This window comes from Oncorhynchus kisutch, linkage group LG4 (assembly GCF_002021735.2).
Source record: "Oncorhynchus kisutch isolate 150728-3 linkage group LG4, Okis_V2, whole genome shotgun sequence".
Classification (NCBI taxonomy): Eukaryota; Metazoa; Chordata; class Actinopteri; order Salmoniformes; family Salmonidae; genus Oncorhynchus; species Oncorhynchus kisutch.
The window spans coordinates 43,191,381-43,214,474 of record NC_034177.2 but is presented as its reverse complement, the minus strand read 5'-3'; the positions used below and the strand labels follow the sequence as shown (position 1 = coordinate 43,214,474).

Sequence of the window (23,094 nt, the reverse complement as noted above, 5' to 3'; positions counted from 1 at the left end):
GTCCGACTCTCTTTTGACAAACGAAGAACACCGTTACAGAATCACCCACCACACACGGACCGAGCGGCGTGGTTACAGGCAGCGACAGCAGGAGCAGCGAAAGGAGGACGTTATGGACAGCAATGGCATGGAGTATACGACGTGGGAAGAAATCGACAGGTGGGCGGCCGACCCAGAGAGAGTGCAGGAGCCCGCCTGGGATTCGCTAGATCAGTGCGAAGAAGGCTATAGGCGAATGGAGTTGGAGAAACAGACACGGCGGCGCAGAGCGAAACCCGAGAGTCACCCCAAAACATTTATTGGGGGGGGGGGGGGGGGGGGGCTCAGAGGGAGAGTGGCTGAGTCAGGAGATGGACCTGAGCCAACTCTCCTTGTTTATCGTGAGGAGCCAAGGAGGAGACCAGAACCAGAGCCGGTGTTAGAGGTGAGCGAAGCAGAGACTGTGAAGGAGTTAATGGGGAAAGTGGAGTGGAGAGTAATGAGGGAGTTGCTAGCTTGGTGCTATAGATACCATATTCGTCCGACGGATCGTGTCAGGGATTTGATGGCACCTGAGTTAGCGCTCCATACTCGTCCTGAGGTGCGTGTTAGTCGGCTGGTGAAGTTGGTGCCAGCCTCACGCACCAGGCCTCCTGTGCACATCCCTAGCCTGGCACATCCTGTGCCACCTCCACACTCCAGTCCTCCGGTAGCAGCTCCCCGCACCAGGCTTCCTGTGCGTGTCCTCGCTCCAGTATCACCAGTGCCAGCACCACGCATCAGGCCTACAGTGCGCCTCGCCTCTCCTGCGCTGTCGGAGTCTCCCGCCTCTCCAGCGCTGTTGGAGCCTTTCTCCTCTCCTGCGCTACCGGAGTCTCCTGTCTGTTCAGCGCTATCAGAGCCTTCCTTCCCTCCTGCGCTGTCGGAGTCTCCCGCCTGTTCAGCGCTATCAGAGCCTTACTCCTCTACAGCGCTGCCGGAGCCTCCTGCCTGTTCGGAGCAGCCTGAGCTGTCAGTCTGCAGGGAGCTGTCAGTCTGCAAGGAGCTGCCAGTCTGCAGGGTGCTGTCAGCCTGCATGGAGCAGTCAGAGCTGCCAGTCTGCAAAGAGCTGCCAGTCTGCAAGGAGCTGTCAGTCTGCAAGGAGCTGTCAGTCTGCAGGGAGCTGTCAGTCTGCAGGGAGCTGTCAGTCTGCAAGGAGCTGCCAGTCTGCAGGGAGCTGTCAGTCTGCAAGGAGCTGTCAGTCTGCAGGGTGCTGTCAGCCTGCATGGAGCAGTCAGAGCTGTCAGTCTGCATGAAGCAGCCAGAACTGCCAGTCTGCAAAGAGCTGCCAGTCTGCAAGGAGCTGTCAGCCTGCATGGAGCAGTCAGAGCTGCCAGTCTGCAAAGAGCTGCCAGTCTGCAAGGAGCTGTCAGTCTGCAAGGAGCTGTCAGCCTGCATGGAGCAGTCAGAGCTGCCAGTCTGCAAGGAGCTGCCAGTCTGCAAGGAGCTGCCAGTCTGCAGGGTGCTGTCAGCCTGCATGGAGCAGTCAGAGCTGTCAGTCTGCATGAAGCAGCCAGAGCTGCCAGTCTGCAAAGAGCTGCCAGTCTGCAAGGAGCTGTCAGCCTGCATGGAGCAGTCAGAGCTGTCAGTCTGCATAGAGTAGCTAGATCCGCCAGTCAGCCATGATCTTCTAGATCTGCCAGTCAACCAGATTCTTCCAGATCAGCCTGTCAACCAGAATCTTCCAGATCTGCTAGTCAACCAGAATCTTCCAGATCTGCTAGTCAACCAGAATCTTCCAGATCTGCTAGTCAACCAGAATCTTCCAGATCTGCTAGTCAACCAGAATCTTCCAGATCTGCTAGTCAACCTGAATCTTCCAGATCCGCCAGCCAGCCAGGATCTACCGGAGCCTACTACCTACCTGAGCTTCATCTCAGTACTGGGCTTCCTCTCAGTACTGGGCTTCCTCTCAGTACTGGGCTTCCTCTCAGTACTGGGCTTCCCCTCAGTTCCGGGCTTCCCCTCAGTTCCGGGCTGCCCCTCAGTCCCGAGCTGCCCCTCAGTCCCGAGCTGCCCCTCAGTCCCGAGCTGTCCCTCAGTCCTGAGATGCCCCTCAGTCACGAGCTGCTCCTCAGTTCTGTGGGGTTCTGGGTGAGGACTATTAGGCCATGGTCGGCGGCGAGGGTGGATTATCCCAGGACGCGAAGGGGAGGAACTATGACATTTATGGAGCGGGGTCCACGTCCCGAGCCGGAGCCGCCACCATGGACAGACGCCCACCCGGACCCTCCCTATGGTTTTGAGGTGCGTCCGGGAGTCCGCACCTTGGGGGGGGGGGGGTTCTGTCACGCCTTGGTCTTAGTGTTTTGTGTTTTCGTTATATATTTTGGTCAGGCCAGGGTGTGACATGGGTTTACGTGTTGTGTTTCGTATTGGGGTTTTATAGGATTTGGGATTGCTATGATTAGGGGTGTGTCTAGTTAGGCTTGGCTGCCTGAGGCGGTTCTCAATCTGGAGTCAGGTGATTCTCGTTGCCTCTGATTGGGAACCGTATTTAGGTAGCCTGAGTTTCGCTTTGTATTTCGTGGGTGATTGTTCCTGTCTCTGTGTAGTGTTCACCAGATAGGCTGTAATAAGTTTCACGTTCCGTTTGTTGTTTTTGTATTTATAAGTTATTTCATGTATCGCCGTTTTCTTCATTAAAGATCATGATTAACCACCACGCTGCATTTCGGTCCGACTCTCTTTCGACAAACGAAGAACGCCGTTACACTGTCATGGTTTGTTGAGTTTGGCTATTCATGTGTGTGTGGAGGGGAATTGTGTCTCTGCATATACTGTACAGTGCCTTCGGAAAGTATTCAGATACCTTGACTTTGTCCACATTTTGTTACTTTACTGCCTTGTTCTTAAATTGATTTAAAAGAAAGAAAAAAAAGTGAATACAGGTTTTTTTGACATTTCTGTAAATGTATTAAAAATAAAAAACAGAAATACCTTATTTACGTAAGTATTCAGACCCTTTGCTATGAGACTAGGCATTGAGCTCTAGTGCATCCTGTTTCCAATGATCATCCTTGAGATGTTTCTACAACTTAATTGGAGTCCACCTGTGATAAATTCAATTGATTGGACAGGAAAGGCACGAACCTGTCTATATAAGGTCCCACAGTTACCAGTGCATGTCAGAGCAAAAACCAAGTCATGAGGTCGAAGGAATTGTCCGTAGAGCTCTGAGACAGGATTGTGTCGAGGCACAGATCTGGGGAAGGGCACCAAAAAATGTCTGCAGCATTGAAGGTCCCCAAGAACACAGTGGCCTCCATCATTCTTAAATGGAAGAAGTTTGGAACCACCAAGACTCTTCATGTAGATGTGAGAACCTTCCAGAAGGACAACCATCTCTGCAGCACTCCACCAATCAGGCCTTTATGAGTAGCCAGACGGAAGCCACTCCTCAGTAAAAGGCACATGACGGCCCACTTGGAGTTTGCCAAAAGGCACCTAAATACTCTCAGACCATGAGAAACAATATTCTCTGTCATGATGATGAAACCAAGATTGAACTCTTTGGCCTGAATGCCAAGCTTCACATCTGGAGGAAACCTGGCACCTTTCCTACGTGTAGCATGGTGGCAGCATCATGCTGTGGGCATGAGCATCATGCACATTTCTGAAAAACTTTTTTTGCTTTGTCACTATGAGGTATTGTGTGTTGATTGATGAAGAAAAATATATATATTTAATCAATTTTAGAATAAGGCTGTAACGTAACAAAATGTGGGAAAAGTCAAGGGGTCTGAATACTTTCTGAAGGCACTGTATATCAGTACTTTTCTGCTCAGTACTGTGTGTGTGTGTGTGTGTGTGAGATAAGGAGGTTTAGCAGCAGAAGATGTATTCAACATTCATCCTTCCATTGACCGTTGACCACCTTCTGTGTCATACACACACACCGACAGCTGATCCCCATCCCGTCTCCACGGAAACACAACAGCACGTCACGGTGGGTGGCGGTACAGGCTGGACATGCACGTGTGCCCACACACAATGAACCTGCTCAGAGACGAGAGGACTCTTTCATAGACAGAGAGCTCAACCATTCATGACTACTGAATAACTGGATTGAAAAGCCTCGGTCACGGTCATCATGGTCAATCAATCACAAACTGCCCCATATGACACAGTGTCACCCAATCAACCTTTACCGTCAGCATCACGACGACACTGATCAACTGGCTCGTGGGACAGGAGAGGATCCCTACGTGACATTTAGAATGTGTTGTCAATTTGTTGCCATTGACACTGATTACAGTATAAGTCAGCGTTGTTTTCCCATCTGTTCACACCAATGCTTATATACACTAGATGACTGATAGGGGGTGCTGTGTTGAAGCCATCGCACCTCCATCTTGGCACTCTCCCACCATTGTAAAAAATCATTTGGAAGCTATAGAAATGCATTTATTAATGTCTACATTCGTTTTTGCCACGTTTAATATATTGATGACATACTTTTATGTGAGGTAAACATACAAATAAGAAAATGCCCCTAAAGTATCATTTTTAGAGATTAATAATGTTAATGTCACCAGTACAACAATAAATACTTCAATGCATGTAATTTTGTCCTTGAAACATTTAATTGAAATACTGAAGAATTCCATTAGTATTCAATGGCCAATACATAGCATCAGCAATCCAGGGTTTATATACATAATTGGTTGACACCTGTACCAACAGCATGTGAACAAAACCCAACTCTGCACAGGTTCTAAATATTTCCTTCTATTTTTCCAGCGGATCACATTTGTACACACGCAGAGCATAATCAACCCATAATCCCACACACTTCTATCTGGCCACCACAAAACATGAATTGATGTGAAGGTCTCTCTCTCTCTCTCTCTTGTTTCAGTGGTCCTTTGTGTCCCTTCTCCTCCCAGTGCAACACCACAGAGTGATTCTGTAAGTGATTAGGTCGTAGGCCCCCTAGCTCCTAGAAAAAAAACTGCAAGCTGGCATTGTTGCTTTTAGAGGAGGGCCTGTCAATATTCAGGCAGGAGGGCTAGGTTCTACAGGCCCCTCCAAAGTCCAGCTGGGTCCCTGGAGCAGGAGCCTGGCTGGCCCCCACTCCGAGGCCCCTCTCCCCCAGACCCCTCTCCCCCTGGCCCCTCTCCCCCTCTTTTGTCCCTGGAGGACAGAGGGAGGACAGACAGAACGGAGGCTGCCTGTGATTCAGAATCAGTGCTGCTCATCCATAGAGACCGGGGATCCTGGATGCATAATAGGAGAGGCAGATGGTTTTCAAACATCCCCCTTCAGAGGGAAGCTAGTCATTCTCAAAGCCTGCTCTTTCCATCTGCTTCCTGTTATTTTCTGTCGAGATCATCACACTGTAACGCAGCACAAACGCATGGGACGAAAACATGTTCCGGCTCCCTGTCAAGAGGCACCCTCTTTGACGCCCGGTTGTGACGCACAACATGTCTATACTGTAACTGTATGTGACGTCGGCATAGCGACATCTTCTTGCTCTGTCACATCAAATGTGGTGGATGTGAGGAGGTTTCAAGTTTAATGTCATATCCTGGGGTGAGAATAATAAGGGGTTAACGAGCTGGGTCCAGTACGGTATACTGCATTACGGATTCCTACCCTGAGGCCTTTAGGTCTGGCCCGTCTGCGATAGAATCCACAAAGGCCTTTGTATAGATATTCATCCCTCGGGCAAAGGATGAGGAGCAGACAGATCTCCAGGCGACATAGGCTGGTGCACTGGTGTAAGGTGCGTTGTGGCTGCTGTGCGACCCTGAAATCCTTCCCCCCTGCGACAGATCCCGATTGGGAGGGGTGGGACAGCTATGGGACATTTTTAGACCCAGGGAGCTCCGCAGGGAGGAGACTGAACGACTTCTATATAACAGTGATTCATTTCCAACCTAACCTCCATGGTAGAGCCCTCTGTGACTTCCCTTCCGCTGTGATAGGATGCAACACACACTATAAAAACCAAGGCCTGTCAACAACCACCTCATTGCCTTGACTGGAAAAGCAACTTATAAACGTAACTACTTTTCCAGTGTCAGAGAGAGAACTTGGTAGAATAAGGTCAAAGGTAGGTCGATTGATAGTGGATAGATCAGCAGACTATGTAGATGATTTCATCCAGATTTATTTTGGACTTGCCTGTTTGGACTTCTATTCAATGAATCTGGTTTTAACTGATTTTAAAACCTGGAGAATTTATTTCACAAATGACACCTAAAATATCCTTCATCAAATCACATTTCCCATCCTCCACTCTTTCCCTCGCCTATCTGCCTTGGAATCCCTGAACCATGGAGACTGGGGGAAATAAAAAATGGTTAGTGATGATTCCCGATACATTAACAGTAATTAGTCATGTAACCCTGACCATATCGATGAGCAGGGATGCTGTGCTTTACGGTACGTTAGATTGAAGCCAGTCTATAGAGTAGAGACAGACAGTGAGGCACTCTCCTGGCCAACATGATATCATTGTAAAGCGTCAATCAGGCACGTTTTAGCAAAAATATATATTCTCCAAATTAAATGAAGCTGATGTGAATACATTGCATTCAATGGGGGGAGGGGGGAATTAGTTTCACAATATTGATGCCTAGAGATAAGCATCAGAGATATGATGCATAAGTGAATATGAGATTGACGTATAGATATGATTCAACTAGTTGACACATACAGTATATCAATTGTATTCATGTCTGTCAGTTCTCCCTCCCTCCCTCCCTCAAGCTCTCTCTCTTTAATTTTTTTAATTTAACTTTTATTTATCCGGGGAAAACACATTGAGTTTACAAGGGTTCCCTGGGAACAATAAATCAACATGATCAGTCTCAATACAACACTATCAATTTACAATGACACATTACAACAAATCAAATTCAATGAAAACATCAATCAAAACAAGTGCAATTCTCCTTCACAACATTCCTCATCAAGTCCCCAACTGGCCGTTCGAGCCCAGAGAGTCAAGCCTCAAAGTGGCCTGCAGGTCATTCCATCCGATAGGGGCACAATAACTAAAAGCATTCTTCCCGGACTCTGTGGAGACTTGTGGAACCTCTAGAACCAGCCAGAACCAACCGTGTCTGATGGTGGGTCAGGTGAGGTGATAAAACGCAGTGCTGAGTGGTTTTAAAACAGAGGCTGCTGTGTGCATATAGATTATTTCAAGTACTGGGAGGAGCGATGCTTGAACAATCTTCCTCCTGTTTTAAAAAGTAAGACAGGATTTTGTTCCTATAAAGGAACCGATCTTAATTCTCAGCCTCTTTGTTCATTTATCAATGTGTGTTTTAAAAGACAGCTTATCATCAATCCAAATTCCTAAATATTTATAATGAGGGACTTGCTCAATTTGGGCTCCCTTCAAGGTGCAGATACGCAGATCTTTAGGGTCAATTTTACGAAACCTGGAGAACACAAACGTGGTTTTATCAACATTTACCACTAATTTAAGATCGATTTAAGAACGATTCTTGAATTGAATCAAAGCCAAGCTGAAGGTCGTTAACACAAAAAACGCTGGGCCTCAAGGGACCCCCCCTTCAGGCTTATGAGCGGTCCTTTTGACTGCAACATTCTAACAGTGTAATTAATATATGCTATCGCAATGATTTATGATGGTCTAAGCTAACATTATTTCAAATAACACAATAGCATTTTCATTAGTTTATGTTACTGTAGGCTATATGTAAAAATACAAGTGTTCAATCAATTTTATTTGTGGAGTGCCTTTGTTACAACTATGAAACAGAAAGTGTATGTGACGGAACATTTATAATGACGAAATACAAAAAAATACCCCAAAATACTCCATCCACCAACAAGCATGGTCAGGAAGACGCGCGGTCAAATTATGAAAACATCAGAAGCCTAAACATCATTATAAGCACCAAGTGTGCTTGATAACTAGTGAATATTAGCACAAAAGCAATAATGGCATTATAATGAACATAAGTGTTGATGTGACAGAATGGAGGTAACGCATCAAAATGGAGGAAACGCATGACTTCTCTGAAGCGATTCCGTGACATGGTTTCCATTACATGTCTGACCAGAAGCTCTCCATATTTTTTATTTTTATTTTACCTTTATTTAACTAGGCAAGTCAGTTAAAGAACAAATTCTTATTTTCAATGACGGCCTAGGAACAGTGGGTTAACTACCTGTTCAGGGGCAGAACGACAGATTTGTACCATGTCAGCTCGGGGGTTTGAACTTGCAACCTTCCGGTTACTAGTCCAACGCTCTAACCACAATATACTGTACATGTTATTTCCACCAAATGCTCCATGGACATACAGGATTAAAACGCTTCCCGCTCATCAACAGACAGATCCCAGGTAGTGTCTCCATGTTCCGTGGGCGCCTTAAAGCCAATTTATGCTTGATCCCAAAATGTGTGACGCAATTGCGGAGCCTCCAGAGGCATGCAGAGGTCAAATCAAGCTCCGTACTGCATCGCCGTGCACCTCTCAAATTTCGTAACAATGCAGAGGGCTCCCTGGCTCCGCATTGACATGACTGGTCGACGGTAGGTGGGGGCGGTACATCCTGTATAAACACAACCTCACTTCATTGACAACTTCCTTCACAATAGCTCGGCTCTGCTGCGCTTAAGCGCAAGTATGAAAGCCCTGACATATGCGGAGGCTGCATTGCAGTAAATGCTGTCTGGCCACTTCAGATGTCAGATTGACCATGACCATGTATAGTCCCTGAATGCTGTGGCATGTCCATGTCACAGAAGCAACGAAAGCTGTCGAGTGCATTAATGTTGTCATTTTTAGCTTGAGATGTAGGGCCTGCTCTTTCAGTGATGCCATTTTTTTGTGCAGATAAATCGGCCCGTAGCATTGTCACCGGCTTGTTCTATCTAAATGGTGCCGTCCCTTCCTCTCTCCTGTCTCTGCTTCATTCGGTAGTGGCCGGGCACCTGCTCGGTGCGCACCGTTCTGGCTTTTTTGTGATTAGGCTTCGGAGATGTAGCGTATTCAGGCTGAGAAGAATCATCATCAGAGATGTCATGAATATTTTCTTCCCCCACCATCTGAGACATTGTCATTCAGATCTCGTAGCAGAGTGCTAACGCAGCATGTGCATCCATTCGTCTTGGTCTTCTTGCCATGGTAAATTATACACGCTCTCACTGTGTATTCCTAGTAGGCGAAAGTAGACTGATAAAACTGATTGGATTTGGTGGACTGATATAGGGTACATACCATTTTGAGATTAGAATTAGAATATACCAATACACTAAAATGGCCCGCCCTGTTCTTCATTCACAATGATTGATTACATAATTATGCATTGTTCACTTCCCCTCGCTCATCAACCCACCCATTCTCCCTCTTTCTCCCCACCATACTTTACTTCCTTTATTTAATCTGTTATACTTGTGAAATTAGTTTTGGTGAAATTCAGGTTCAGTTGAGGCAATTATTGGGGTGATTATCAACTAGGCACCACACATTCCACTGAAGGAGCGGAGCAGGCCCTACTGTCAGGAGAAGGAGCGAAGCAGGCCCTACTGTCAGGAGAAGGAGCGGAGCAGGCCCTACTGTCAGGAGAAGGAGCGGAGCAGGCCCTATTGTCAGGAGAAGGAGTGAAGCAGGCCCTACTGTCAGGAGAAGGAGCGGAGCAGGCCCTACTGTCAGGAGAAGGAGCGGAGCAGGCCCTACTGTCAGGAGAAGGAGCGAAGCAGGCCCTACTGTCAGGAGAAGGAGCGGAGCAGGCCCTACTGTCAGGAGAAGGAGCGGAGCAGGCCCTACTGTCAGGAGAAGGAGCGGAGCAGGCCCTACTGTCAGGAGAAGGAGCGGAGCAGGCCCTACTGTCAGGAGAAGGAGCGGAGCAGGCCCTACTGTCAGGAGAAGGAGCGGAGCAGGCCCTACTGTCAGGAGAAGGAGCGAAGCAGGCCCTACTGTCAGGAGAAGGAGCGGAGCAGGCCCTACTGTCAGGAGAAGGAGCGGAGCAGGCCCTACTGTCAGGAGAAGGAGCGGAGCAGGCCCTACTGTCAGGAGAAGGAGCGGAGCAGGCCCTACTGTCCGGAGAAGGAGCGGAGCAGGCCCTACTGTCAGGAGAAGGAGCGGAGCAGGTCCTACTGTCAGGAGAAGGAGCGGAGCAGGCCCTACTGTCAGGAGAAGGAGCGGAGCAGGCCCTACTGTCAGGAGAAGGAGAGGAGCAGGCCCTACTGTCAGGAGAAGGGGGAAAACCATACAATAAATGACATGCCCTCATAAAACTGGTTATAACTCCAGTTCTGTTTGTGATATCAAGATTTTAACAACAGCAGTGTGTTATATAGACTTATTTAGGACAGAGGGGGGTATGACTTTAAATAGGGCAAAATAATAAATGAATACATTCATGAGCAGTCAAAATGACTGCTTTAGCGGTTCTAGTGTTAATGGCCTGCTGCACTGAGGGGGCACAGAATAAATAATAATGTGTCATCCGCATAGATATGTAGGCCTCAGTTACTGTTATTCTGAGACAAACCAACATTATTAGTGAACAGTAAAGGGCCTAGTATTGAGCCTTGTGGCACTCCTTTAGACAGAACTCCATCAGCAGCTATACATTGACTTCTGTCATGCAGGCCGATTGGTCTAGACCAATTTTGCATCCGTAGCAGGAGTGCATGATCAACCGTATCGAATGCTTCCGACAGATAAATATAAAATGGCAGCACAGTGCTGTTTCCTGTCTAGTCTACCTATGTCATTTTTGACTAGAGAAGCAGCCAAGATGGTGCTGTGACCTGGCCTAAAGCCTGCCTGGTGAGCATTGAGAATACAATTTCTATCTAAAAAAGGACCGCAGCTGAGAATTTACCAAGAGCTCTAATATTTCTGCTAAACATGAAAGATTTGAGATTGGTTGATAATTATGAATTATCTCTATGTTCTAATCCCCCTCTCTCTTTCCCTTCTTAGCCTCCATCTGTCTAACTACCTCCTCTTTACCCCCCTCCTTCTCTTCTCTGTCCCCCCTTCTGTCACCCATCCACCCCTATCTCTCTCTCTCTCTCTCTCTCTCTCTCTCTCTGTTAATTGAATTTGTATTTTTAAATTAATGATTAGAATATTCCACCATGAAACCATATAATTGTATGAAATTGATTAGGATCATAAAATTATTATTAATGTGTGTAGTTTTAGTCAGTAACATTATAATAAATGATGTGTGTAGTTTTAGTCAGAATTAGGGTAAAACAATATATCTTTATAGTATCTTAAACACAGACTGTCTGAGCAAAATTCGGTGTCGACCTTGGCTGGGGGCCACTGAGAGATTTGGGAGAGGGCAGGGAGTATTTCTCACGGCATGTAACATTTGTAACACAGTTGCCCTATCCATAATCTAACTAACAATTCATTAACTTTCCCCCCTTGCCACTGCATGGTAAAAAGTTAGGCCTCACTTGAAGCCTGAAATAGAGATATGGTGTTTTTTTTTTTATAGGGATGCCCTGTGTTTTGGTTCAGCTTCCTGGGGCAACATGTAGTGGCTTAATTCATCCTCAACATGGGCTCTCCCTGCAGTTACACATACATGTCAAATTCTTAATATAACGACTTGAAACTCATGGCATTGTTAAAGAGTGTCCCCAGGAGGCCGTAGATTGAATTTCAGCATCATGTGATAACAGGGAGGGACTTAATTGTGGATCATAAGGGCTGTACTACTATGCCTGTTTCTGTAAAACAAGACATTTCACTGAACCTATCTGGTGTATGTGACAATAAAATATATATATAAAAAATTAATAGTTAAAAAAGCTTTATGTACCAAATTGCACATATTTGTGAACGGGGGACTGTTATGAGAAGAAGGGGAGAATGGAAGAGAGAGAAGAGGGAGATGGAGAGGGGGATTAGAGAATAGATAGAGAGATAAAGAGAGGGAGGGGGATAGAGGGGAGAGAGAACGGGTGAGGTGAAGGAAGGAGAGAGAGAGAGAGAGAGAGGAGAGACATAGTGAATACCAAGGGCAGGTTTCTCAGATTTTTCATAGTGTTCTATTGTTTCCAGTACCTGTCTTATATTATCTCCAATGTACCGTCCACCTCCAACTCATTAATTACATGATGCATTTATATATCAGGCTTTCATCTATTTTCATTCATCATCATGGCTCACATCAACACCATCATCCCGGAAACCCTAGACCCGCTCCAATTCACATACCGCCCCCATACCGCCCTTTTCTCACCTGGACAAATGGAACACCTATGGGGAATGCTATTCATTGACTACAGCTCAGCATTCAACACCATAGTGCCTACAAAGCTCATCACTAAGATAAGGACCCTGGGATTAAACACCTCCCTCTGCAACTGGATCCTGGACTTCCTGACGGGCCGCCCCATGTAGTAAGGGTAGGCAACACATCTGTCGTGCTGATCCTCAACACAGGACCCCTCAGGGGTGTGTGCTTAGTCTTCCCTGTACTCCCTGTTCACCCACGACTGCATGGCCAAACACGAATCCAACATCATCATTAAGTTTGCTGACGACACAACGGTGGCAGGCCTGATCACAGACAACGATGAGACAGCCTATAGGGAGGAGGTCAGAGACCTGGCAGTGTGATGCCAGGACAAGAACCTCTCCCTCAATGTGAGCAAGACAAAGGAGCTGATTGTGGACTACAGGAAAAGGAGGGCCAAGCACGCCCCCATTCACATCGACAGGGCTGTTTGTCAAAGACTCCAGTCACCTAAGCTATAGACTGTTCTCTCTGCTACCACATGGCAAGTGGTACCGGAGCGCCAAGTCTAGGACCAAAAGGCTCATTAACAGCTTCTACCCCCAAAGCCATAAGACTGTTAAACAATTAATAAAATGGCCACCCGGATTATTTGCATTATTTGCATATATTTTTTACTTGAGTGTATTTAGTAAGTATCTTCTTAACTTGTTGGTTAAGGGCTTGTAATAGCATTTCACCTGTTGTATTCGGCGCATGTGACAAATACAATTTGATTTGTTCCATTGCAGTATATTAGCATTCAAGTACCTGAAAAGCTCTTGTAAGTGATCGCATCACTCAGTGGAAAGAGGGCCAATTAATTATGCAGTAGTATTAATCATCCAAGATAAAGTAAGACAGTATGCTGTATATTGTCTATTAGGTTTAACCAACAATATTATAAATTCTATTTCTTATATTAATATAAAATATTTGTTCCCTCAGACTTTAGTGCTCTGCCAGGCTGCCAGGCTGAATAAATCCCATAAATAAACAACGAACGTGTACTCAGGCAGCGTTAGTCAGCGGGCAGCGTGGGATACATTAACCTCCAGTCAGTCACAAACAGGAAATAAATTAACATGCAGGATGTCGCAATTTCTCACTCATACTATTGGACCAAAATTTGTACAAACAAAAGCCTTGGGAAGAGGCATAGTACTTGATCCATTGAGTTCTGAGGTGTTTGAATTCAGCTATAGAAAACACTGTCTAGGCTTTCTAGGTGTTTAACATATACACATGCATCATTACGCAACCAACAGCAGACTTTCCAGACCAACAACATATATTTATGCCTATAGACAAGGGCATTATATGTCCCCTTGTGCCCAACAAGTGATGAGCTTTCAGCATTCTGCCTCCTAAAACAGCAGAACACATAACGCATGATTAGGCTCTCCTCTGCTCTGCCCAACCAACTCTACAGCTGCTGTACTGTTTTGCCATCCGTTTTGTCACTAAAGCACCTTATACTACCCACCACTGCGACTTGTATGCTCTAGTCGGCTGGCCCTCGCTACATATTCGTCGCCAGACCCACTGGCTCCAGGTCATCTACAAGTCTATGCTAGGTAAAGCTCCGCCTTATCTCAGCTCACTGGTCACGATGGCAACACCCATCCGTAGCACGCGCTCCAGCAGGTGTATCTCACTGATCATCCCTAAAGCCAACACCTCATTTGGCCGCCTTTCGTTCCAGTACTCTGCTGCCTGTGACTGGAACGAATTGCAAAAATCGCTGAAGTTGGAGACTTTTATCTCCCTCACCAACTTCAAACATCAGCTATCTGAGCAGCTAACCGATCGCTGCAGCTGTACATAGTCTATTGGTAAATAGCCCACCCTTTTCACCTACCTCATCCCCATACTGTTTTTATTTATTTACTTTTCTGCTCTTCTGCACACCAATATCTCTACCTGTACATGACCATCTGATCTTTTATCACTCCAGTGTTAATCTGCAAAATTGTAATTATTTGCCTACCTCCTCATGCCTTTTGCACACATTGTATATAGACCCCCCCTTCGTTTTCTACTGTGTCATTGACTTGTTAATTGTTTACTCCATGTGTAACTCTTTGTTGTATGCTCACACTGCTATGCTTTATCTTGGCCAGGTCGCAGTTGCAAATGAGAACTTGTTCTCAACTAGCCTACCTGGTGTGTGTATAATTGACCAAAATCTCCATCTCCAATCAGCAAGGATGTTTATTACAGGGCTGAGAGCAGAGGCATGTTACTGCTGCAACACTTACACGCCTTTGTCCGATTTGCCAGGCACACTGAAAGCTGTTACTGATTCACACACACACACACACACACTTTAACCCTTTCACGTGTGAGTTCCTAATATCTCTAACGGTCGCACTAACCTGAGTTTTTTATGCGTGATGTCAGAATGCACTCACTGTTCCAAAATGTGATTGTTATGCAACAGGACAGTGAACCCATGCTGCCCTCAAACCAAGGCATGGTTGCCTGCTAATTATCTATAGATCAAATCATATGTAAACTGTCACATGCAAGAAATACAACAGCAGTGTAAAAGAGGGGGGCGCAATGTAGACCTTACAGTGAAATGCTTACTTACAAGCCCTTAACCAACAATGCAGTTTTAAGAAAAAAAGAAGAAGAAAAAACAATAGCGAGGCTATATACATGGGGTACCGAAACAGAGTCAATGTGTGGGGGCATCGGTTAGTCGAGGTAATATGTACATGTAGGTAGTTATTAAAGTGACTATGTATAGATAATAAACAGAGAGTAGCAGCAGTGTAAAAGGGGGGTTAATGCAAATAGTCTGGGTAGCCATTTGATTAGATGTTCAGGAGTCTTGGGGGTAGAAGTTGTTTAGAAGCCTCTTGGACCTAGACTTGGCGCTCCAGTACAGCTTTCCGTGCGGTAGCAGAGAGAACAGTCCATGAATAGGGTGGCTGGGGTCTTTAACCATTTTTAAAGCCTTCCTCTGACACCACCTGGTATAGAGGTCCTGGATGGCAGGAAGCTTGGCCCCAGTGAAGTACTGGGCCGTACGCACTACCCTCTGTAGTGCCTTGCGGTCAGAGGCTAAGCAATTGCCATACCAGGCAATGATGCAACCCGCCAGGATGCTCTCGATGGTGCAGCTGTAGAATAGGTTTTGTCGTGCCCTATTCACGGCTGTCTTGGTGTGCTTGGACCATGTTAGTTTGTTGGTGATGTGGACACCAAGGAAATTGAAGCTCTCAACCTGCTCCACCACAGCCCCGTCGATGAGAATGGGTGTCATCGATGCACTTATTGTTGAAGCTAGTGTACTCCTCAATGCCATCGGAAGAATCCCAGAACATATTCTAATTTGTGCTAGCAAAACAGTCCTGTAGCTTAGCATCTGCTTCTTCTGACCACTTTTTTATTGATCTAGTCACTGGTGCTTCCTGCTTTAATTTTTGCTTGTAAGCAGGAATCGGGAGGATATAATTATGGTCAGATTTGCTAAATGGAGGGCGAGGGAAAGCTTTGTACCCGTCTCTGTGTGTGGAGATAAGGTGGTCTAGAGTTTTATTCCCTCTGGTTGCACATTTAAAATGCTGGCAGAAATGAGGTCAAATGGATTTAAGTTTCCCTGCATTAAAGTCCCCGGCCACTAGGAGTGTCGCCTCTGGATGAGCGTTTTCCTGTTTGCTTAGGGCCGTATACAGCTCATTGAGTGCGTTCTTAGTGGCAGCAATGGTTTGTGGTGGTAAATAGACAGCTACAAAGAAGATAGGTAAATAGTGTGGTAAATAGTGTGGTCCACAGCTTACCATGAGATCCTCTTCCCAGGCGAGGAAAATCCAGAGACTTCCTTAGATGTCGTGCATCAGCTGTTGTTTAGAAATATACATAGACCGCCAGTCCTTGTCTTACCAGAGGCTGCTGTTCTATCCTGCTGATACAGCGTATAACCCGCCAGCTGTATGTTATTCATTTTGTTGTTCAGCCACAACTTGGTGACACATAAGATATTACAGTTTTTAATGTCCCGTTGGAAGGCTATACATGCTTGTAGTTCATCCACTTTGTTATCGAGCGATTGTATGTTGGCCAATAGTACCAATGGCAAAGGCAGATTAGCCACTCGTCGCCGGATCCTCGTCGCCGAATCCTCTTTCCGCGAAACCTCTGTCTCTTCCTCCTGCGAATGACGGGGATAAGGGCTTGTTCTTTTTCCCATGGTACAGTTTCCGATTGGCCCCCACATTTCCTTCATTGTTGTTTTTCTTACTAATAATAACCTTGGACATGTGTGCATTTCTATCAAAGTGCATTATTACATTATCGTTATAGTTTGTTGTTTATACTGTAACACACCGTATGTACTGTATGTATAGAGCATAATGTATTTACTGTTTTATTCACGTATTTCACGTACTGGTGACAAATCATACATTTCGGATCTTGCATAGATCGTAATGGACACACATGGTGCAAAATACTTTCTGGAAGGTTGTACTGATTATGATAAGCTAATGCTAAGCTAATGCTAAGCTAAATGCCAGCTGTGTGTGGCGCCATAGTTGTTGACGTCATACAATAGATTCTGGTTGTCAAGTAAACGTCTGTCAGACCAAAGATGTTATATGGTTCACTCGACTGACTCCTTACCCAGGGTTGCCAGATCAGACCTGCCCCTTTCAAGGGGTTTTATTTTTATTTAGCTTATAAACTTCTCCTGTGTTTGCCCCCATTTAATGATAAGTAGTAATATTTCCTGAATCATATCCCCCCATGATACCTTACTCCATTTATATCCCCCATGGACTTGAAATCCCCCACAAATGAGAATAACCCCCCTCACAAACCCCTCTAAAATGGTTTCAACCATCTCTGGCAACCCTGTTTAGCTTTTGCACTATAGTTAGGCTAGGCAGTAGGCTTATATTTGGGGTGATGACTTGTTATTTGCTTTGTGATTTGTCAAAAACTATAAACAACTTGTTAAGTTGTGTGCTCCGGTTATTGTATACACTGTAATAAGTACATCAAAGATTTGTAACATGCTGAAAACTATTTTTCAGGAAATGGGCACAGCCATATATGCCTTTTGAAGTGAATGGCATTCTAGGATTAGGGAGTTTTCGTTTGTCAAACATAACCAAACATGCTTAGCTGACACGCATCTCTTTCTAAACAATATTACATTTCCCCCTTGTGCTCACCGGAGACGTGGTACATTGTAAACAAGTCTAGCTGTTATGCCGCTAACTTATGTTTTGTTTTTTTGTCAGCGCAACCTGTTATTTAGACTGGTGTTACGTACACCTCGTGGAGGATGGAAGACAACACCCTGCGACATCATCTCCCCGTGGAGTGAAAAAAGTATGTGATCGTAGGTGCGGGGATGGACGACAGAGGCAGAGAAAAATACAGTTTACATGGAAAATATTATTCCTTAACCCGGTAATGTGGAGAAAAGGGGCTGGACGGAACCTAAGCAAAGAAAGTTAAATTTAAGGAATCCCCTCTCCTGCCTTCCCATTTTTTACCTAACCTTTAGCACCACCTGGCACGCTAACCAAAATACAGGGGGTGGTCCGCCCAGGTCTTACCTAGTGTGCATAGACAGACTAAATTCTACAGGTTTGATGATTTGATTTGATTTGGAAAAAAAGGTTATGTATGCCCGCAGGCCTCTTGCCTAAACAAATGAACAAATGAAACAGAATCATTTAAGTGAACAATTTCAATAACCAAAAACACTAAGTCCTGTTGTCAAACACATACCTCTGAAGAAGCGGCTACAAAATAATATGAACAAAACTTTCACTAACCAACACAAGACATAAAAAAAACAAAGGAACACGGGCTTTTATCAAACTGGAGAAGGAGTTGGTAATTGAAGAGACAGCTGTTTCCCCTGACGAGAGGGAGGGGTCAGAGCTCCAATCAGTAATGGGGCCGACCAATCAGCTGCTTTAGGATTCCAGGAAGCCATTTCCTGAAATACACACACATACAAACCCACAACAACACAGAAACTGGGGAACGTAACACTGGTTGATGGAGTGAGTTTGGCTGCGGATTTGTTCCGTGTGATGCTTAGATGATGAAGGTCGCATTTATCTTTTACAATAAAAGGTGAAATTGAGGAATACATTTGTGAAGACATTTACTTCCCATCAGTACAAAACATTATTTAGATGCTTTTCAGACAAGAATGCTGTTCAGATGCGTTTGATGCATCATACATTCTGTTGGTACTGTTGGAATCACATATTTGTACGCTGCAGAGACAACTCAACAATGATCACACATATGTGATCGTACACGACAAAGGGTTAAAGGCCCTATGCTCTTTTGAGACCCCTCTTTCAAAGTCACTGAGATCTCTTCTTCTGGCCATGTTAGCCAAAATATTGGACAACTGGGCATTTTTATACATGACCCTTAGCATGATGAGATGTTAATAGGCTTGGGCGTGTACCGTATATACCGTATACCGGGGTATTTGGAAAAAGCCACGGGATGTTTTTCCAATACCGTCAATACCGTTGAAACTATTTATTGGAATATTTGTAGTTATTTGGTAAGTAAATACCTGAGGTCGTCTTGTGCAACACATTAGAACATTGCGTTCTTCATTTCACCTGACACATTATTATGTAGATTACAGTAGTCCCCAGTCAAGTGTCATGTGGTGTTTGTTTACAAGCACACAATGACGAGAGACCGGATACTTGTGAGTCAATTTCAATTCAATTCAATTCAAGGGCTTTATTGGCATGGGAAACATGTGTTAACATTGCCAAAGCAAGTGAGGTAGATAATATATAAAGTGAATATATAAAGTGAAATAAACAATAAAAATTTACAGTAAACATCACACATACAGAAGTTTCAAAACAATAAAGACATTACAAATGTCATATTATATATATATACAGTGCTTTAACAATGTACAAATGGTAAAGGACACAAGATAAAATAAATAAGCCTAGATATGGGTTGTATTTACAATGGTGTGTGTTCTTCACTGGTTGCCCTTTTCTCGTGGCAACAGGTCACACATCTTGCTGCTGTGATGGCACACTGTGGAATTTCACCCAGTAGATATGGGAGTTTTTCAAAATTGGATTTGTTTTCGAATTCTTTGTGGATCTGTGTAATCTGAGGGAAATATGTCTCTCTAATATGGTCATACATTGGGCAGGAGGTTAGGAAGTGCAGCTCAGTTTCCACCTCATTTTGTGGGCAGTGAGCACATAGCCTGTCTTCTCTTGAGAGCCATGTCTGCCTACGGCGGCCTTTCTCAATAGCAAGGCTATGCTCACTGAGTCTGTACATAGTCAAAGCTTTCCTCAATTTTGGGTCAGTCACAGTGGTCAGGTATTCTGCCCCTGTGTACTCTCTGTGTAGGGCCAAATAGCATTATAGTTTGCTCTGTTTTTTTGTTAATTCTTTCCAATGTGTCAAGTAATGATCTTTTTGATTTCTCATGATTTGGTTGGGTCTAATTGTGCTGCTGTCCTGGGGCTTTGTAGGGTGTGTTTGTGTTTGTGAACAGAGCCCCAGGACCAGCTTGCTTAGGGGACTCTTCTCCAGGTTCATCTCTCTGTAGGTGATGGCTTTGTTGTGGAAGGTTTGGGAATCGGTTCCTTTTAGGTGGTTATAGAATTTAACGGCTCTTTTCTGCATTTTGATAATTAGTGGGTATCGGCCTAATTCTGCTCTGCAGAGTCTCAATTTTGTGTTTGTCACATTTTGTGAAGTCTTGGTTGGTGAGCGGACCCCAGACCTCACAACCATAAAGGGCAATGGGCTCTATGACTGATTCAAGTATTTTTAGCCAAATCCTAATTGGTATGTTGAAATTTATGTTCCTTTTGATGGCATAGAATGCCCTTCTTGCCTTGTCTCTCAGATCGTTCACAGCTTTGTGGAAGTTACCTGTGGCGCTGATGTTTAGGCCAAGGTATATATAGTTTTTTGTGTGCTCTAGGGCAACAGTGTCTAGATGGAATTTGTATTTGTGGTCCTGGTGACTGGACCTTTTTTGGAACACCATTATTTTGGTCTTACTGAGATTTACTGTCAGGGCCCAGGTCTGACAGAATCTGTGCATAAGATCTAGGTGATAAGATCTCCTTGGTTGGTGACAGAAGCACCAGATCATCAGCAAACAGCAGACATTTGACTTCGGATTCTAGTAGGGTGAGGCCAGGTGCTGCAGACTTTTCTAGTGCCCGCGCCAATTCGTTGATATATATGTTGAAGAGGGTGGGGCTTAAGCTACATCCCTGTCTAACCCTACGACCCTGTGTGAAGAAATTGTGTGTGTTTTTTGCCAATTTTAACCGCACACTTGTTGTTTGTGTACATGGATTTTATAATGTCGTATGTTTTACCCCCAACACCACTTTCCATCAGTTTGTATAGCAGACCCTCATGCCAAATTGAGTCGAAGGCTTTTTTGAAATCAACAAAGCATGAGAAGACTTTGCCTTTATTTTGGTTTGTTTGGTTGTCAATTAGGGTGTGCAGGGTGAATACATGGTCTGTTGTACGGTAATTTGGTAAAAAGCCAATTTGACATTTGCTCAGTACATTGTTTTCATTGAGGAAGTGTACGAGTCTGCTGTTAATGATAATGCAGAGGATTTTCCCAAGGTTAATGTTGACGCATATTCCACGGTAGTTATTGGGGTCAAATTTGTCTCCACTTTTGTGGATTGGGGTGATCAGTCCTTGGTTCCAAATATTGGGGAAGATGCCAGAGCTAAGGATGATGTTAAAGAGTTTTAGTATAGCCAATTGGAATTTGTTGTCTGTATATTTGATCATTTCATTGAGGATACCATCAACACCACAGGCCTTTTTGGGTTGGAGGGTTTTTATTTTGTCCTGTAACTCATTCAATGTAATTGGAGAATTCAGTGGGTTCTGGTAGTCTTTAATAGTTGATTCTAAGATCTGTATTTGATCATGTATATGTTTTTGCTCTTTATTCTTTGTTATAGAGCCAAAAAGATTGGAGAAGTGGTTTACCCATACATCTCCATTTTGGATAGATAATTCTTCGTGTTGTTGTTTGTTTAGTGTTTTTCAATTTTCCCAGAAGTGGTTAACTCTGGAACCACACCTGTGTAGACACACCTCCTTTCAATATACTTTGTATCCCTCATTTACTCAAGTGTTTCCATTATTTTAGTACAGTAGTTACCTGTACATCTATACATCTATTAATAGTTTCTGCTACCAGTAGCGGTGGGTGCAATCCTTGGGCAGGCCAAACCAGAAAAAAAGCCATATTACAACCTATGTGTTGTGATAATAGCATTGTTTGCTCTATAACCTGTTAGTTCATTTGCCTTGCCACCGTGATATATAGGCCTAAAGGCTGAGACAATAAAAGCACACAGCAGAATAAAGTCAACCACACATTTGTTTCATCACAAAACCTGAGCGCCTACATCTGTCCGTGGGAGTCCACAAAGCATATTGCATGTAACAAACAGTTACAGTGCATTCATAAAGTATTCAGGCCCCTTGATTTTTTCCACATTTTGTTACTTCACAGCCTTATTCTAAAATGGATTAAATAGTTGTTTCCCCCTCATCAATCTACACACAATACGACATAATGACAAAACAAAAACAGTTTTTCAGAAATGTTTGCTAACTTACAAAAATAATGAAATATCATATTTACATAACTATTCAGACCCTTTACTCAGTAATTTGTCGTAGCACCATTGGCAGCGATTACAGCATTGCTTCTTCTTGGGTATGACGCTGCAAGCTTGGCACACCTGTATTTGTGGAGTTTCTCCCATTCTTCTCTGCAGATCCTCTCAAGCTCTGTCAGGTTGGATGGGGAGCATCCCTGGACAGCTAAGACTCTCCAGAGAAGTTTGATTGGGTTCAAGTCTGGGCTCTGGCTTCCTGTTGGAAGGTGAATCTTCGCCACAGTCTGAGGTCCTGACTGCTCTGGAGCAGGTTTTCATCAATGATCTCTTTGTACTTTGCTCCGTTATCATAGCCTTCAGAGCCTAGTGAAACATGTGTTCTTATAAACCCAGAGTTTTGACTGGCCACTATTTAAAAGAGGATCACAGCTTTCTGGTGATGCCATATTTATTGCTCAATTCTTAATATGAAACATTACATCTGGTGTAGCCTAACTGGCATACATAGGCGGCACGTGAGTTTCAATCTTTGGGGAAGCAACTCTATAATAAAGCATTGTATGCATAATCTAAATTTGCAGACTTATGTAAGATAGCCTACTATTCATAATGTGATGAGTAGATTGGACAGTCATCATTTAAAATAATAATGTAACTCAGACCATGTTTGCAAGAAAAGACAACGCATGGCTGAGCCTGTACAGCATATAGAGTAGGCCGAGTCTATAACAGATATGTTATATCTTTGCATGTGGCCTGCTATAAACACATTTCATGCAATTCCACTACACTTTATATATGACTGGAGACATTAGCAGACTCCTTTCTATTAGGACAAAAGGTAGCCTACTCCGCTGACAGTGACAAACATATCAATACAAACATTGCTGTCCATATAATAGGCCTACTAGAGGGGAGACACAAATAGAATAGGACGTCCATCTAAACTGAAGGAGGAAATTATTGTCCAAAAACGAACTTGTAAGTAGCACTGTGTCAACAAGGATAAATTATGACTATATACTCACTGGGGGTATTTCTGATGCTCTCCGCTGGTGCTAATAAGACAGGCTATACTGTTGGTCTCTCAATTAAGTTGAGAATTTTGATAACTAAAAGACAGATTTGTCCTTTTCTTGTCTTCTCTTCACAGCAATAAACATAAGCTTTCCAAACGATGTTT

General features: G+C 44.3%; 1 protein-coding gene across 2 annotated transcripts in view; it reads right to left on the bottom strand.

Moving 5' to 3' along the window:
- bicd1a (bicaudal D homolog 1a) overlaps window positions 1–23,094 on the bottom strand; it is a 97,316-nt gene that overhangs the window by 18,244 nt on the left and 55,978 nt on the right. The gene's annotated exons all lie outside the window — the stretch shown is intronic.